The sequence below is a fragment of the Monodelphis domestica genome, chromosome 1 (assembly GCF_027887165.1).
Source record: "Monodelphis domestica isolate mMonDom1 chromosome 1, mMonDom1.pri, whole genome shotgun sequence".
Taxonomy (NCBI): Eukaryota; Metazoa; Chordata; class Mammalia; order Didelphimorphia; family Didelphidae; genus Monodelphis; species Monodelphis domestica.
This window is the reverse complement of record NC_077227.1, coordinates 413,259,054-413,278,818: the sequence shown is the minus strand read 5'-3', so window position 1 is coordinate 413,278,818 and position 19,765 is coordinate 413,259,054. Positions and strand designations below refer to the sequence as shown.

Genomic DNA, 19,765 nt, shown 5'->3' with positions numbered 1-19,765 from the left:
ATGCAATGACAAAAGAATGCTAGTCACTACTAGAGAAAGAAGTGTTGGAGTAAGAATACAAATGAAAGCATATCATTTTTCATTTGTTTATTTGAGTTTATGTTTTGGGGTTTTGGTTCTATAAGATTATTCATAAAAATGAGCAATGTGAAAATGTTTTGTGTGACGATACATGTATAATCCAGATTGAATCACCTGCTAACACTGGGAGGGGGAAGAGAAGGGAGGGAGGGAGATAAGTTTGACCATATAACTTAGGAAAACTTGTGTGGAAGTTTGTTGTTGCATATAATTGGTAAAAAATTAAAAATGAAAAAAAAATTAAGTCCCTCATCTCACTACAAAGGAAGAGCTTTTCATCATCTATTCTCCAGGACAAAAACCAAATCACCATAAATGCATAGAATTTGGCTGCTCTTTGATATTTTGATTTGTTTTTCCCATTTACATTATTATAGTCATTGCATACATTTTCTCCTCATCTCCTTTCTTCAATTTTGCATTAGTTTATCCAAGTTCACTCAAATTTCACTCATTTCCTTTTACTCTTCATTTCTTAGGAAATGAATTATTTCATATTCATCAGGAAAATATTATTCTATTACAGAAATATCCTACTATACTTTTTTCAGTCATTTCCAACCTTCCCTTTTCAGGGTTGGTTGGTTGTTATCACACACACATATACACACTTACACAAAATGTTGCTATGAATATTTTGGTACATATGATACCTTTCTGTCTTAGACCTCCTTGAAGTACAGACTGAAAAGATTCAAACTGAACCAATATCATTTTTATATTGATCCTATTTATAAATTTTTGATTTTGTCCTGCAGATACTTTTGCAGTTACACTGCTTATATCATGGTTCTTTGTCTTAGTTGAGAGTTTGACTGGCTTGTTAATAGGTAAAGTTTAAAAATCCAGCTCTCCTGCCTCAAGGAATTTAACTGATTTTGGAAAATGCATATGAAAACAAAGGAAGATTTGGTATGATATCTTTTTACCATGAAGCTATCCATCAAGGATGTCTGATTTACTGTCCAAAAGTCTGGGCTTCTATCTCTCACCTGGACTCCAACAATGAGTCCATCTTAGTTTTATGAAAAAAAAAAAAAGAAGTCATTGCTAGCCACCATTACCAAACTTCCAACCAATCTTGTTCTCTGGTTCTCAGTTCTTTAATCAATCATGTTATCCTTAATCCCATTGTGTCATCTACCTTGTTTTGTTCTTGGTTCTATACCCCTCAAAACCTATACAAAAGGAATTGTGCTTTTGCTCAGGGTCTTTGGCATTAATGGAGGCAAGCCACTGATATATTTATTGACCAGTAGCATGCCCTTGCTGATAAATGTTATCTTGCACAACAATGAGTATCAGTTAACACTTTTGTTCAGATTCAGATGGTATAATACCAATAATAATTCAGGGTCAGAGTATGAGAAGATTAGCTTCTTTTCTCTTAGAATTCCAAGTTGTTTCACCCCTATGGTTCTTTAACTCATTTTTAGTGCACCACTGGAGCTGATAGTACTTGCTTCAAATTTATGAGTAACTAATGTTTTCCCAAACATTCTTGTCTTTGGTGATGTCTTTTATTCTATTTTTTTTAATACGCTAGTCTTCCTTGGTAGCATGTTATAGACTACTTGCATACTCTGTCATTCCATTTATTCATTGGATCATGTAAAATGCCATTTCTCATTTGAAAAATGAGAGCTCTCCAATAGATGATCTCTTAAGTCCTTTTTTAGTTCAATATCTATGATCCTATTATTTTCCCAAGGGCTCGCTGTTCTGTGATTCAAAATCAATTAAAAAAGAAGTATCAAATTCATAGCCTGTGAGCCTCATGTGGCCTGCAAAACTTTCAATTACCAGTAGGAACTAGATTAAAATATAATTGAGAAATATTTAACAAAATAAATAAAAGTATAATAAAACACAGATAATGTTAATTTGTGGTTTTCTAAGTCAGCATGCAGCCAACAGGGATCCATTTCTATTTGAGTTAGACATCAATGATATAGTGTATTCTAGCACAGTCTCCTAGGGCTGTGATATATGAGGTCAAGATGAGGTGTACCAGACAAAGAGGCACACTGCGTCAAAAATCCAAACTCAACTGAAATGCATTCTAATTCCCAGTGAAAAGATTTATGTTCTTCAGTCACCATCCCAGCCACCAGCAACAGACTAAACACATGCAAACAGTTAGTGATGCTGGGGGGCAGGACTATGGGGAAATTAATGTTCCACTCATTCATTTTGAAAATATGTTTGGTAGGAATTATCCCATTTATAGTAAGAGAGAAAGAAGACTTACACATTTCTGGAAGAAAAATACTTCCCAAGTTGCAGATAAATATTGATATTGGCCTTAAAGCAACAAAACACACACATACACACAGAGTGCAGTAGACACAGGGGAGACTTTGAAGTTTCTTTTAATAATGCATTAAATGGCCTTTTATTTAAGGATCTCTAGGGATACATTTTCATAATGTTATTTGTTGAAGTTTATGTTGAGGGGGTCAAGAGAAAAAGTAGTCTAACTGGCCACTTTGGGGAGGCTTAAATTTTATGCCTTGGCAAATATTTACCATCTTTTCTCTTCACCCAAATGCTCCCTGCTTTGCTAAACATGTTCATCAGCAAGACAATCTCCACTTTTGAGCAACATTTCCAGGGTTTTGATAACCAGACTCAAATGGTAAACACCTCTGTTATAGGACCCCTAGCACATAAAATGTCAGTTTATGCAGCAGGAACAAGAAAGTAGGAGTGTTATTAATTATGCTGTTCCTTTCCAAAGCTAATAGTATATTCAAGTTGGAGAGAGGGGACAGTACAATATTCGTGAAATAAGTCTGGCTCATCCCAGGCTTTTGTGTTTTAATATCTCTAAAGCAAAGTCAATCTGGAGAACAGAAGTAGGTTTTAAATCAAAAGGAAGGAATTTGCTAATTCTTTTTCCTATTTTACATTTTAGGTGAAATTATCTAGAACTGTTTATTTATATGTAAACATATACATCTCTACTCTATCTCTTTATAACATTAGTTTTGAATTCAATAAGAGATTGTCCCATCTTGGATCCTTAATTACTGAAGTAGCTCCTTTATTAAAAGCTATGTTAGGAAAGTCAATTTACCTTCTCTGGTCTCTACAGAGTCACCAGTAAAAATGAGGAGTTTCTCTGTGGTGACTTCCAATGCATCAGGCAAATGAGTTAACTGACTTGCCCAGAGTCACCCCACTAGTAAGTGTCTGAGGCCAAATTTGAACTCAATTCTTAGTGAGAGTAGGCTGAGCCCCGTATCCATTGAGCATCCTAACCCCTGCCAATAATTAATAGCTAATAATAATAATACTTATATTATTCATGTAGTGCTTACTATGTATGAGGTATTTTACTAAGCACTTTACACTTACCTCACTTGAACATCACAACAGTCTTGGGAGGTAGGTCCTAATAATATTCCCATTTTATAGATGAAGAAAGTGAGGCAAAAAAAAAAAAAAAGATTACGTGAACTGTTCAGAGTCACATAGCTAGTAAGTGTCTGAGGCCAGAATTGAATTCAGGTCTTCCTGACTCCAGGCTCTCTACCATACTATCTAATTGGTTAGCAGTTGGTAGAGATGGATGACCACATTTCCTTCTCTGGTGGACTTAAACCAATGAAAAGAAGCAGGGGAATATAGTAATAAGGGTTCTTAACATTTTGTGTATGTGCTGTGGACCTCTTTGACAATTTAGTGAATGTTTTGAATGCATAAAATACAATAAAGAGGACTAAAAAGGAAACCAAATGGAGTGAAATAAATTATGAATTTTTTTTAATCACAGACCACAGACTCAACGTTGAGAACCATTGAGTAGAGCCATACAAGCATCTTAAAGGTAGATCTCATCCCCAAAATGCAATCAATAATTCTATTGCATGCAGAAAGGCTCTCTGTGGGGAGGACCCCTCCATATAAAGCCCCACACCCTGCTGTTTCATCAAGTTGATTGGGAAATTCATTATTTTGACTAGGACCTCCTCTAGAAATCTCATTTCAGCTCATAATGCTTTGAATATAATAATTCCTTAATAAATCCAAGTTGACTTAAATTGAAAATATGACTCAAAGTGCATGCTGTACTAATTAAACTCAAACTTCTCCATCTGGCATTTAAAATTCTTCACAACCTGGCACCTTCCAACTTTTCCAGCTTTCTGGCATATTACTCTACTACACTCCAAAGCATACAATCTATTGTTCTGTCTGTCATACTAACTTGTTTGCCATTCTGTACATATTGCATCTTATCCTTCAGTGTGGGGTCTTTAAATAGTCTTTCCCCTATACATGAAATTAGATCCCTTTTAGCTTCTCCTTCTTGAAACTACTGATATGCTTCAAAATTTAGTTCAAGGTCATAGTCATGAAGCCTTTCCTGATTTACAGCCTGATTACAGACAATCTCCAGCCGATTGTCATCCTCCCAACACTCTAGGCTCACTGTTTAGGTGTCATCCTTGACTCCACTCTTTCACACATACACTTTCATTTTCAATTTTAGAATTTCAGACTCTTGGCTTCTGTCTTAGAATTGATACTAAGTATTGGTTCCAGAGTAGAAGAGTAGTAAAGGCCAGGTGATTGGAATTAAGTGACTGGAACTGGAATTAAGCCACCCATTTAGGAAGTGTCTGAGGTATGATTTGAACCTAAGACCTTCTATCTCTAGTTCTTGCTGTCCCATCCTCTCATTTTTAATCTGTTTCCAATGTCTGTCAATTTTGATTCTGTTGAAAGTCTCAGGTAGGCTTTTTTCTTCCCTCTGATAACTGCTACCACATTGATTCAGGAGATCATTAACTCACACCTAGATTGTCACAAGTCATTTTCTATTCCATTATATCCTCAGTTCAGCCAACAAAGTTATTTCTAAAATTTAGAGCTATATCATCCTCTTCCCACCTGATTTAGTAATCTCCACTTCACCTCCAGGATCAAACACAAAATCCTCTGGCATTCAAATATCTTTATTATTCTCTCAACCTTTTGAGTTTCCTTACTCTTAATCTCTTCCATGTTCCACATATCTTCAGTCCAGTGACACTGGCCTCCTTGTTAATCCCCAAATAAGACACCCTTTCAATGTCTTCCATGCTTGGAATGCTCTCTGCCTCCTGGCTTCCCTCATTTTCCAGGCTTACTTCAAGTTCCAACTAAAATTCCATTTTCTACGGGAAATCCCTCTTAATTCTAGTACCACCTCTCCTTTCATTATATCTTATTTATCTTGGACATAGGTTTTTTTTTTTGTGTGTGTGTGTGTGTGTGTCTATATTTGTGTGTTTTTTTTCCCATTAGATTCTGAACAACTTGAGGGCAGGGAACAGTCTTTTGCCTTTTTTTATATCACTAGCATTCCATGTACTCTACCTAGAAGGTCTATCTATGCTTCTCACACTGAAAATATCTTTCCCTTTACCCCTTGGCTTGCTTCTCTCTTAAAATTGATACTAAGTCTTGGTTTCTCTTCACCCCTTTAGTTTCCTCCTCTGATTGGTGAAGTCCTCTTAGAATCTACATTTTGAGGAAAATACCCATGCCAACCATGTTTTACACTCTTCCCCAGGTTACACTCCTGACTATTTTCTCTATCATGTCCCTTTGCAGGTATCTTCCCTTCTCTTCTCCCCCCTTTCAGCTTTCTTCTATAGGTTGTCTTTCCCCTTTAGAACATAAACTCCTTAAGGACAGAAACTATATTTGCTTGTTACTACATTTCCAGTGGTGTCTGGCACATCATAAGCCATTAAAAAAAGTTTGTTGAGGGGGCAGCTGGGTTGCTCAGTGGATTGAGAGCCAGACCCAGAGATGGGTCTCTTAACTGCTTTGTTCCTCAATTTTCACATCAATAGAATGAGGAATTTGAGTTTAATGGCTTCAAAGATTCCATTGGCTGCAAATTGCACATGTTGTCCATAAGTTGTACCCCATAGTTAAATCTATGATCTGATAGAAGCTCAATGAAGATAAAACAAGAGCCAGCCAAGGCTTCTAGGAGCAAGAGGAGGCCAACTCTGCCTGAAGGAAGGAAAGTTCAAATGATCCTTTATTTACATTACAATCTTTAGTGACAGCTCCAAACAGAGCCATTGCTATGGTTTCCAAATATACCTTAGTTTTAAAGAGAGTTATTAGGAGTATGTGGGCACTTATTTCTCTTACAAAGCAGGCTGCTGGTGAATTAAGTGTGATTGAATCAGAATCACATGGACCAAAATTCTTCTCAAAATAGACATGGATTTGAAAATTAGCAAGAAAAAATGCCCGAGGCAGAGTCCTGCTGTAGCAAATCAAAACCTTTTTGGAAACTTCATTTTCCAGTCTGGCCTGAATTTTCTTTTCTTTTTCTTCATTCATCTTCCTCTCCTTTTCCCCAAATCAAAAGCCATCTAAAGGACCTCTTGGACACTCTGAATGAGCTTCCAAAAGTCATAAAGCTTGGGTGGTCTGGGAAGCAAAAATTATCCCTCTCTGCTCAATTCAAGCCATAGAAGAAGAAATAGAGAAAGGTGGAGGTACAATCATCAAAAAGCTATCTAGCTGTATCTATTGAAGAGATATACACTTTGATCCATTTGCAAACATAAATCCCACAGTTATTAAGTGTTTGTTTTTCTTCCTATCAAGTCTAAAGCCTTCCTGTTTTTTTTTCTCATCTTTTCACATCCTTTCCAAGATGCTTCACCCCCTCCAAAACAAAATGGACATTGTATTCTTTCTTAACCCTCCAATTCATTTATATCATGTCACTGTGAATTATAATTATCTGTACTATAGTTATCTAACCACATAGGTCAGTGGATGGAACACTGGGCCTAGAGTCAGGAAGACTTGAGTTCAAATGTGACCTCAGTCACATACTAGCTGTATCACTCTGGGCAAGTCACTTAACCTCTGTTTGTCTCAACCCACTGGAGAAAGAAAGGGCAAACAACTTCACTATCTTTGCCAAGAAAACCCAATGGACAGTGTAGTTCATGGGATCATAAAGAGTCAAGCATGACTAAATGACTGAACAACAACAATGTTTATGTCTTATCCTCCTGAAAGATTATCATCTCAGTGAGGGCAGGGGCCACTTTCTTGTATTTGTCAAAGCCCACCCAGGGATTTGTATATAACAGGCAATTAAGGTGTGCTGATTCCATGTTGTCTGGGACAATCTGGGTCAAGGAAAATATTTCAAGGATCTTCATTTCTTTTTTCCTTTCCTTTTCTTTTTTTAGTTTTAATTTTATTATCATGAAAAACACACTTCCTTAAAGGTCATTGTCATAAGAGTACACTCAGAAAAAAAACAATACCCCAAAATAAAACTGTAAATACACAGATGTGAAAGATAGTCTGCTTTGATCTGCACTGATCCAACTCCAAACAGTTCTTTCTTTGGAGGTAGATAGCATTTATTTATTATTTCAACTAGTTTTTTAGTTGATTTTCTAAAATTTTCTAAGCATACCATCATATGATCTGCACAGAGTAATAATTTAGTTTCCTCAGTGTTTATTTTAAATCCTTCAGTTTCTTTTTCTTTTTATAATGTTAAAGCTAGCATTTATAACACAGTCTTCACTCCTAATTATTCACAGGAAGAAGAGCATAGAATATATGCCTTGCCTCAAGCATTCTAGGATTTACAGTTGGAAGTGACCTGGTCAACATTAACTAATACTCTTTTATTTTTTTTTTTCAGATCAAGAAAGTGAAGTTCAGAAAGGGGACATGTCTTGTCCAAACCTACACTGAGAGCAACTGGTGGTGCCAGGATTCAAAATCAGGCACACTGACAGCAAACTCAGAAGTCTTTTCACCTCCTCATACTAAAGGAGTTTATTCATTATTCTGAATCCTTAGATAAAAATATATGATCATTTGTGGATATCTTTGGTTTTCTTCCTTCAACAAGGTTCAGTGGGACTCTCCTTTCTAGGGCTTCAGTTATTATTATTATAAATCATTATTGTTATTATTAACCAAGTCATGTTGGCATGGAGCTCTGGGTTTCCCTTTGTACCCCCCAAATTATAGAAGTGCTTCAGGTCAAACTGTAATCAGGAAAATTCCTTTCCTTCCTTGCATTCCTTGTTAATGCCAAGGAAAGGGTAACTCTGAACATCAAAAGCTCACGATAAGACCCTTGAGAGAAGTATTTCCCTTGGATTTTCCCCTGGATTTTCAGGTCAACACAGATATACACCTTCTGGTTATGCTCTGATACCACCAGGATGTAATCTAGGACATCTACTCACCCCCTAAAATATGAGGGTCACCCCTTGTGTCTTCAGGACACAAACCCCTATCAGATAGCAAACATGCCCCAACTCCTGCCTAACCTCATTCTATTCCCTCATTCCTGGTCACCCAGCCTTTGTTTTTATAGGTGGTTAAAAGACCCAGATCATATCCCCTCTAGGAGGCAGTTTTCCCCATCTATGTTGTCTTCCCAGTCACTTCCACATGAATTACAAATTAATAAGTTTCTTTTTGTTTGTAAACTAAGTTATGGAGTCTTGCATTTGTGCAAAGGGTACCCATTCCAAACCCCAGGGGTTCACCACAAGCCCCCCACAACGTCACATGAACACTTGCTTATTTTACCTGGCCATATAGCCAACTTTGGAACCTAACATCTAAGTGTGACTTAACTGACACTCCTTTCTGGCTTCCCTTTCATTCTAGAATGAAAACAAAATCTAAATTGTTTTTTTTTTAAAGATGAATTCATGAGGAAATTGGGAGTTTCACAGTGTAGCAAAATAATCTTTGAAATCAAAATCAAATAAATTGGGTCATGTTTTCACTTCTGATAATTCATTGGTTATGTGCCTTTGGCTATTATCACCTGTCTGATCTTCAATTTCCCTATCCGCATGATGAAACAGTTGGACCAGATTCCCCAGATCAGTACCAAAATATAATTACTATAAAATGTTTATAATCTGAGCCTGCAATGGCCAACTTGAAGTAGGAAGGAGCTAGCATAAAGCATAACTTTTGATGACTTTGAGGTAAAAAGCAAGGAGACATACTGGGATTGGTTTCTTAAATCACTCCTTCACTTTTGCAGAACAACTTTCTTGGGAGAAAGCAATAAAGATATACCAACTATTTCCTGAGAATGCTCTTCCAGTTACATGTTCACATATTTCTATAGACTTTAAGGTTTACAAAGCACTTTCCTAACAATAATCCTAAGACGTTAGAGGTATAAGTATGCTCATTCCATTTTACATTCCATAAAAAAATACTTTCTGTTTTAGTAACAGCTGTAAGACACAAGGTAAAGGGTTAGGCGAATGAAGCTAACTAAGTAGCTTGCCCAGCTAAGAAGTGTTCAAAGTCAGATTTGAACCAGGTCCTCTTTATGCCAGGCCTGGCCTCTATCCACTGTGCCACCTAGCTGCCCCTACATTCCAATTTTGAGGGAACGCTAAAGAGTTGTGACAGGCTTCAATGTTCTTATATTATCCAAGCAGTATCTGAAACCAAACACAAAGCTCCCTTTTTGGAATCAGAACTCGGGCCAGTTTCTAATAAGAACAAATAAAGGTTGATATTTATGTTTTATGATTTGCAAAGTATTTTCAAGGGGGGGTTGAACTAAGTTCTCAACTGACTAGAAGTCCAGTATCCTCTCTTTCTTTCTTTTTTTTTAAAACCCTTACCTTCTGTCTTTGGATCAATCCTGTGTATTGGTTCCAAGGTAGAAGAGCAGTAAGGGCTAGGCAATGGGGGTTAAGTGACTTGCCCAGGATCACACAGACAGGAAATGTCAAAAGTCAGATTTGAACCCAGGACTGCCCATCTCTAGGCCTGGCTCTCAATCTACTGATGTACTCAGCTACCCCTAGTATCCTTTCTAATATGCTATGTTCTCTTCATATATTATGTCCCAGTCTGTGTCTATGGACTATGTTGGACCATCTGCCATAAGGAATTCTTCTACCAAAGGAAATATTCATCTTCTCTGAAAATTATATACTTACTCAATTGTCTGGGACACAGACACTGAGAGGTAAAGTAACTTTTCCAAGGCTACACAGTCAATATGTGGCTATTGCAACCCAAATCTTCCTGACTCTGCAGCTAGATCTCTAATTACTATGCTAGACTGTCTCATATAATAATAGCTGAAAGTTTGTAAACAAATTTAAAAACATGATTTAATTCTAATAATAATATGCATAATATTAAAGATATTCATGGATTCATAGACTTAGCTTCAGAAAAATCTTAGCTAGTCAAAAGTCACATAGCCATTTGGCTAGAAGAAATTTTCCTGATCGGATATTTTCTCCCTTCACTTCCTAGAAGAAGACCCCAATTCATTTTGTAGATTAAGAAACTGAGGTTCAGAGAAGTTCTCTCTATTTCCCATGGTCAAACAACTTGTAAGTAGGAAGGTGGAAATCAAAGGTAGGACTTTGTGACTCTTTACCCACCCTCTATGATACCATGCTGCTTCTCTAGCAGATCCCAGCAATATGGTGTAAACGACTGCTGTCTGAGATACTCCCAGGAAGAGAGTAAATTACCGAATGAGATGTGTTTGGATTTTTAATGTCCCCTTTCCTCTGGAGTTAGTTTCCAAGTATCTACCCCATAGAATGGAGAAATTAAAAAAGAGCCAGTTCTCCAGACTTTTTCAGGGTACATTTATGGATATGACCACTAGTGGGCATGAGGGAGCTTTGTACAGAGGTACCTTTTAAATAGCCATCACAGCTATGGGGAAATTGATTCTTCATTTGCTGTGGATATCTCCTGAGAATCCAGAGGCAAAGAGTCCGGAAAGTTGAGATCATTGTTATCAACAGCCCCTTTGTCAGGCAAGGGTAGGTGCTGAGCAAGGGAACGGGACTGGGAGTCCTGAGATAATGGTGGGGTGGAAAGAATCTTGCATCTGGCATTAGAAGACTTGGGTTACAGTCCTGTATTTGCGATTTAGACAGTGGTTCAGAGAACTTTCCTGAAATCAGTATCTTTGCTTATCAAATGAGGAAATTGAACTAGGCTATCTTCAAAAGATGTTCTAACTCCAAATCTAGGATCCTGTGATTCCTTAATACTTGAGTAACTCAGTTTTCATACAACTGAATCATAAATAAGTGGCATAAGTATTGTCAAAGAACATGGCATTGGAGTCAGTGGAGCCAGGTTTGCATTACGAATAAATTTATTTCTGTCTAACTTATGTGATCTCTTAGAAATAATTTCTCCACTCTGGACTTAAGTTAGGTCATTTATAGAATGATCCTATGTAATCTCTCAGTTTCTTTCTAACTCTATATTCTATAATTTTGTGAATGGAATTTTTATATGAGAACTGGAAGAAACTCCAGAGCTATGATCCAATTCTCTCATTTTATAGGGGAGAAAATTGAAGGCCAAAGAGAGAAAATAATTTCACCAAAATCAGACAGTGAATCAATGTCAGAAATGACTAGAGACTGGAACTAGAACTCACAAAGATTCTATGGCTCACAGGAAATTGCAATATTTCCACTATTCCATCTTTCCTTCATTAACAGTTAAGTGGAAGAGGGGGATAGAGCATAGGATTTGGGATTTTGAAACTGGACTCAAACACTCCTCCCTATGAAGCCCTTGGCAAATTATTTAACCTTTCTTAGCCTCGGTTGTCTCATCTATAAATAGGGGATAATGATAGTATCTACCTCAAGGGGTTGTTGTGAGAATTAAATGAGATTACATGTGTAAAATGTTTCACAAATCTCAAAGTACTATATAAATGTTAGTGATTATTATTAATTAGTTCAATTTCATGTGGAATTCTGTGATTAACTGACTGCTTGATCTTAAGCAAGTTGCTTAACTTCCCCATTGCTATATTTTTGCGTGTAAAATAGGAAAATAGATTCTTTCCCAATGGATCACTCTAGGATTGTTATGGGAATCAGACAAACTACTGAATGGGAAAGAGCTTTGGAAAGTACAAATGTTTGTTACTCTTAACACCACCATCTGCATAAATGGGAAAGTACTAGGATATGTCAGGAATGTTGAAAGATTCAAGAGAAGTGGAAAGAGCCCTGTTGCCACATACTTCCCAGTGTTCACAGGCTATGTTCACAGCTTTTCAGCTAGGGACTTCTCTGCCTTGTTTCCATATTTTACCCTTGCTTACAAAAGGGTCAAGCCAGGTCCACTAGAGAGAACAGCCCATTTTCCTTTGGAAAGTATTGCCTGTTGCCATCAGGCATTCTTTTACCTTTTAATATTTTCTTTGAAGCCAGTGAGTACTTCTGGGATCTCTATTAGTGTGATGCTGCCATGAAGGCAGAATTGAGGCAGAATCAAGGTTACAGTGTGTGGGAATCTTCCTTGTCCATGTTAGAAAATGCTTGGACTAAATTCTTCTCAGGGCACGTGGCTATAGCACGTGGTGCTTTCTGCTCAGAGGCTACAGATAGAATGACTTGATTACAAAAGGGATGTTGGCCAAGAGACAAAAAGCTTGCTTCTAGATCTATCTTCATCACTCATTGGCTTTGTGACCTTGATTAAATTAATTTCCTTCTCTATAAAATGAGGATATTCTTCTTTCATATGGTGTTGTTTTGAATGAAATTGGAGATGAATGAATAAAAAAAGCACTTTGAAGAATATTAATACTACATTTGAACTGCTGGGTGGCAAAAAGGCTAGAGCACTAAGCTCCAGGTCAAGAAAATTGAGTTCAAATCTTGCTTCAGACACTCACACAGTGACTCAAGGAAAGGCACTTAATCCTATTTGCTTCAGTTTCCTTCTCTGTAAACTGATTTGGAGAAGGAAATGGCAAGCTACTCTTACACCATTGCCAAGCAAACCTCAAATGGGGTAACAAAGAGTAAGACATGACTGAAATGACTGAACAAATGTTAAATGTATATAAGGAATTTTTTGTGGTATGGCTAGGAGGAGAGATTGATATGAGAAGAGTAATAGCTAAGGGCTAGCACTTACATGGTACTTTAAGTTTTACATAGTTCATAGTTCTTTACAAGTCATATTTTATCACCTTGGTACGTTATCTCCGTTTTAGAGATGAGTAAACTGAGGGAGATAGCAATTAAGTGACTTCTCCAGTCATATAGCTATTATGTGTCCGAAGATGGCTTTGAACACAGGTCTTCCTCATTTCAGGTGCAGGACTCTATAAACTATTTTACATACTTGCCTCAGTAGCAAGTAAGAATCGTAAGAAAGCTAATACTTTATTCTATAGAAAAAGTTATATGTACCTAGATTGGGGCCACTAGAAATGGAAATAAGGGAATTACTTTCCTGCCAGTTTAGACTCAAATGGAACTCCTTTGTTCCATGTTCCATGATCCATGGTGTGCTATCAGTAGGAAAAATAAATTATGCCATAGCTCAGAGCTGTTCTTTGATTAGTCAGAGTAAACAGGTGCCTACAAAATCTGATTTTTAATTTCCTCTCAAGGGTGCCTGCTCTCACATTGTCATATTTTCTGAGCCCCTGGCTACAACTACTCTATCCTAGAATTAGCTTGTATTTATCATGTATATATTTTGGAGAGAGTATATTTACTTAGACACATCTCTCTATTCTTATTGAGGTTATCACTATATCCTTTAAGAGAATATAAGCTCCTTCAAGGAAAAAGCTTGCTCATTTGTCTTGGTGTCCTCTGTACTTCATATAGTGTCTAGAATTTAGTAGGTGCTACATTCTTGTTGATTGATTGATTGCTTCCAGACTGGCTAAAAATTGGAGATACATTTGGTTAAACAGGGAGACCTTTTCCTGGAGAAGTCTTGATGCTATCAGTTCTTGACACTCCTTTTGAAATGTTTCCCTTACAACCATTAGATGATGCCAGTGATGCTAGGGGGAAGGAGTAGAGTTTTTTTTTTTTTAACCCTTACCTTCTGTCTTGGAACCAATACTGTGTATTAGTTCCAAGGCAGAAGAGTGGTAAGGGCTAGGCAATGGGAGTTAAATGACTTGCCCAAGGTCACACAGCTGGGACGTACCTGAGGCCAGATTTGAATCTAGGACATCCTGTCTCTAGGCCTGGCTCTCAATCCACTGAGCTACCCAGCTGCCCCCGGGAGTAGAGTTTTGATAAAGACATAGGGATAATGGAGGGTCATCATATAGAGATAGGCAGGCCTGGGTGGGCAGCAAATCAAAAATAATAAAAGGATATTTGGCACCTAAGTTCTGTGAGGGAAATTTTGGTGGTAAAGGATACTAGGGGGAAGGGAGCTCTACAAAGACAAATTTCACTTCTCTAGTAATTCTACTTCATTAAAGCTTTCTCGCTGTATATCCATTCTATCTCTGATAGTCTTCCTCTAAAGCAATAAGCAGAAAAGTAAAGAGTAATGACCTGATACTATTTTTCTTCTCTCCTCTTTGTTTTCTTAGGATTGACTTTGTCGAGTCATAAAATGTTTCAACTAGAAGGATCTGTAGAGCATTAGTGTAAGAGTTGGAGGGAGCCCTAGAGCACAGAATGTAAGAACATAGAATTTTAGAGTTCCCAGTGTTGATGTAGCCAAAATATAAATCACCCCATGGTCAACCTGGTGATGACCTTCTCTGAATGTAATTAGTGGAATCCTCAGAGACCTAGACTTGAAACCTTAAAATGTTGTTTTAAGCTCACCTCATAGAACTAATTCATTTTACAGATTGGAAAACTAAAGTCCATGGAAGGGAAAAGATGTTCAGAAGTCCTATAATGAAATAGGATCAGAACCAGATTGAGCCGCGCCTAGTAAATTTTATATCTGGAACAAGTGGCTCAAATTTTTTCTGGCAAATGACATGAAATGTGCTTTCTTTCAAGGGAAGAGGAATAGAGAATCTGGAATACTTCAAGGGAATCCACCTATGGACAAAAACTAGTTGGGTACAGGCTGGTGGGATATAGCCATAAGAGGAGGAAATAATCCTCCATTTCCTCTAATTGTTACTGTTCACTGACTTCTAAACTCAGCACCCCCCACCCATCTTGCTGCAGTGTTGAAATTACTTTGAGCATCATTGTAATATCTGGGACCCTGTGATGAAATCTCAGTCATCCAACCCTACTTATAAGTCTGGAACCAACAGAATTCCAGCTTAGCACCGCTGATATCTAATACAGTGTTCTATACCCTGTACTGCATATTCTGTTATATAGTCTAACTAATTAGAGGTAAGACACATTTCTATTTCTCTGAAACACAAGAGATTCTTTTAGTTATCTAGGGAGAGTTCCTGACTATGTTTTCCAAGGCACCACCCTATTCATATTGACTTGAATCTAGCCAAAAGATAGGCTATACTTTTTCACAGCTCTCTCACTTCATAAGCACTGAATAAATGGTGACTGGTTGAATGAATAAAAGTATGACTTCATGACTTACTCTCACCTTGATGGAGTAGAATGCTAGCATATATGATTTAAAAACACTAGATCATCTTAATGCCATTTATATTGGTTTCATATGTAATGAGGGACCATTAAAGTCCTTCCATGATTCCTCATCATGATGTCAATGGGCCTGGGTTCTTGGAGATGATGTCAGAAAAGTACAAATGCTGGCAGGTCTTACCAAAGTAGAACGGATTCAAGTATATTCAAAGATAGATCCTGTGACAGACAGACTCTTGAACCAGTTAAATTAGGATCAATGAAACTCATCACTGGGCTGAGTGAAGAGTGATTAATGTTTTGACCACAGTAACCCTCAAAGACCACCTACTACAGTGAAGAGAGCCCACCACTAACAAAATCACAGCATTATTTCAGAATGCATTGAAGATCCTTCTATGTGCTACTCACTGAACAAGGCATCCTGGGGATAGAGATATAAATCAAAGCAGTCCCTGCCCTCTAGATGCTTATGTTTCATGAGGAGAAATGTCATAAATGTAGATAAGGAAATACAAATTTCAGAACTGACAAAAGAAGATTAACAATTGGTGAGAAGAATGAGAGGGAAAGGCAATGTACAGGATGCTGCCCTTGAGCTAAACCTTAAAGAAGCAGAATTTGGGACAAGGTGTTCAAAGTGTCAAAGCTGGTGAGGGAAAATATTCCAAACATGAAATATAGCCTACAAAGGCACTGAGAGATAGGGGTTGGGAAAGTTAATGTGGGAGGTGGCAAATCAACTAGTTTGTCTATACATAGTAGGGAGAATAATGTGAAATCAGACATGGCCAACATGTTGGGTCATATTGTGAAGGGCTGTAAACTCTCAAGGGTAGTTTATATTTTTTCCTAGAGGCAATAGTGGTTTTTAAGTGGTATGTTCAGACCTGTGCTTTAGGAATGTCCTATTTAGGAATAGGCAGCTGTGTAGAAGATGAATTGGGAAGGACGAAAGACTTGAAGCAGAGAGACCAATTAGGAGGCTGCTGTAAAGCTCCAGGAAAAGTACACTGAGGGTTTAAACAAGGATTCATGGCTAGGTAACACTAATAATTTAGATGGATTTGAAAAATGTTGTGTCAAATCAGTAGTACTTGGCAACTATTTTTATGTGAAGGTTAGTAAAAATTAAGGGTCCAAGATGACTCTGTAGATCAGGGCTCCCCAAATTATGATCCACAGGCCACATGTGGCCCCCTGAGGCCATTTATCTGGCCCCACTGCACTTCCGGAAGGGGCACGTCTTTCATTGGTGGTCAGTGAGAGGAGCACAGTATGTGGTGGTGCCCCAAAGTGTGGCATCGCTCATGTACAGTACTGCTTTGGGTGACATAATACTTTGCTTGTCGCCTTGTTCTGAGATGAGAACTAGGCACCATGCAAAGGATTCTGTGGCTGCACAATGGAAGACATCAGCATGGTGAGCAGAAATCTGGTGGAGGGGATTCCACACTGTGTTTACTGCTGCCCGGTATAGTGATGGCAGTGATGGGCCTGTGCAAGGTGTGACAGGCCCATCACAGTCAGCTCTGCAGTCTCCTCTATCCCAGACAGTGGTATAAGATTTGTTTATAGTTTTTATTTTTTTAATAGTCTGGCCCTCCAATGGTCTAAGGGAAAGTGAACTGGCCCCCTGTGTATAAAGTTTGCGGACCCCTGCTGTAGATGGAGGAGGGTACTCATGACATAAATATGGAAATTAGGAAGAATATAGAGTGATGGATTCTGGTTGGAGTACATTGAGTTTGAGATATCTATGAAACATCCAAATGGTCTTACGGAAGTACATAGTATAGCACCGGAATTCAGGAAAGGTATGAAGGTTGGACTATAGAATTAGAAGTCATCTCCACAAAGATAATATTTGAACTCATGGAAGTTTTTATACCTCTTGAGTATGAAGAAAGAAAAGAAAGTCCAAAGGCAGAGTCTTTGGTTAGACACATGCAAAGCATATAATGATCCAGCAAAATAAACTGGGAAGGGGCATTCAGAGAGGGCATTCAGAAAATCTATAAAGGGTAGCATCATGAAAACCCAGAGGGAAAAAAGTATATAGGAGAAGAGGTTTTATTCTGACAAGGAATTGGATCAGAAGCTAGATTCTAAAGTACTGAAAAATATGTGGGATATGGGAAGTGAAAGAGAAAAATATTTAGACTAGTTTGTTTTATTTCCTCTTGGACTGTGGTAGTGAACCTATGGAACATGTGCCACAGGTTACATGTAGAGCCCTCTGCAACACAGAGTTTGACAGTGTTCTTTACAAGAAAGCCAGAGGGAGGCGAGACCAGGCTGCTCCTCTCCCTCTCTCCACTGGGTCCTGAGGACATCACCTGCCCCTCTGCCCAGAAGCCTAATGGGAGTGTTTCCTTGTGCTTCTTCCCTTGCCTGTCTTGGGTTAGGTGGAGGAGGGGGACACTCAGTTTGGGCACTCAGTCTCTAAAAGGTTCATTATCACTGCCCTAGGAGTTTTATTGTGAAAGGGAAGGGAGACATTAGAAGATAACTTGAAGGGATGATAGCATCATGTGCAAACTGAGTAAGGCTAGGAGTATAAATTGAAGTACTGAAGAATTTAGATTATAATATGGGTAACTTTGAGGCAAAGAGAATGGGTTTACTAATTATGATTCACTAATACCCTATTAATATGAAGTCCCTAAACACACAACAGTAGATGTTTGGAAAACAGGGGATGAAAAAATGATAGAACACAATAATACAATACAAAGTTGATGTTCTGCATAAGGCCTTCAATGAGTGTTTTGACACTTGTATTTCTAATAAATGATTACATATTATGATGCAGTATAATATTAAGTAGAACCAGAACCTCCAAACATACAATGATGACAATGGAATAAATGGAAAGAATAACAATAAAAAATAAAAATCATGTATGATAAAGAATATAAGGATATAAGAATATAAGGATAAGATAAAGGATATAAGGATAAGGAATGTTATAAAATTATAAGTAATAAGCATGATTTGAAAGAGGAAATATAAGAAAACACCTCAACCCCACCCATTGGCAGAGGTGGGAGATCCACAAGTGTATATTTCACATATTTCAGGTGTTTTTGATATATTGGTTATTTGTGCTGATTTATTCTCTTCTTTCTTTTTGTCTCTAAAAAAATCTTTTTTTTTTAAATATATGATGATCCACTGAAAAGGAAAGGGGGAGTACTAAGAGGAAATTTGTGAATGTCAAAAAATAAATCTTATTTAAAAAATAAATGTAGCCTTAAGTTAGCATCACACTTTATATTTTCAAGTCTTTTCAATGTGTTCACTAATGTTTACTATAACCCTGTTGAAGTATTTAGGGATTGCAACTAGCTGGTTACCAAAGTCGGTAATAGGATACAGATTTCATAACAATCAATGCTTTTCTAATTTCTTCTCCCTCCCAGCACCCACACATAAACTGTGCTTCTTTTAGGTGTTAAGAGAAAAAATGTTATTCTTAGAGATTAGCTCTATTAACTCTGCCATCTTTGTTTATCTTCAAGTGATTCCCATGGGAGAAAAAAAGGAAAGAATTATATAATAATTAATTTTCCATGAAAAAATAACAATGTCCTAAAAGAGCACTTTTCACAGTTTTCATTTGAGCTTCTTTTGAGTTCTGGAACTGAAAGAGACTTCAGAGATGTAGCCCAACCTTCACCTTTTATAGATTATGGGAACAAGAAGGGGAAGTAATTTCCCAAGGTCACTCAAGTAATAACTAATAAAGGCCAATCTGAACTTATTTTATGTTCAAGGCACTTTCCATTATATTAAATTTCCTTTTTGCTGTGTTGTGGCATACAAATGGATGGAATGCCTCTCTGAAAAGAGCCTAAGGAAGAGATGAAGAAATTCATCTGCTTCATAAATATTCAGGAAGAGAAGATGGGATAAGACAAACTATGTGCGGTGGTAGGCTATTTAATTCCTTGCTGATTGATGTTTATATTAGTAAGACTGCTTCATGGAAAGTTTTATTCCTGATATCTAGGGTGATAACTATGGAGGGAATTAAGAATGGGCTAATATAACATCCCCCTTAAAACCCAAACCCAAGATAGAAAAATTATTTTCTAATACATATTTTATGCTAAGAAATTATGAGGAAAAATAGCACCTCTTCCCAATTATTATGAACTACTTCTATAGTTGGAGAATATATTTTTTTCTATTAAATGTATACCTCTCCGTGTTGAAGTTGAGAATTTGCATTTTGAGGGGGACTAAATTTCTCTACATCATTATCACCATTCTCAGTGATCACTATT

At 37.4% G+C, this 19,765-nt stretch overlaps 1 long non-coding RNA gene across 1 annotated transcript in view; it reads left to right on the top strand.

Annotated features, from left to right (window-relative positions):
* The window catches only part of LOC103093738 (uncharacterized), a 95,094-nt gene extending 87,137 nt beyond the window's left edge, over nucleotides 1-7,957 (top strand). The window contains exon 3 of the long non-coding RNA XR_008915258.1: nucleotides 7,772-7,957. This is a non-coding gene — a long non-coding RNA (uncharacterized LOC103093738). The remainder of the gene's footprint in view (nucleotides 1-7,771) is intronic.
* Nucleotides 7,958-19,765: the final 11,808 nt, after the last annotated feature.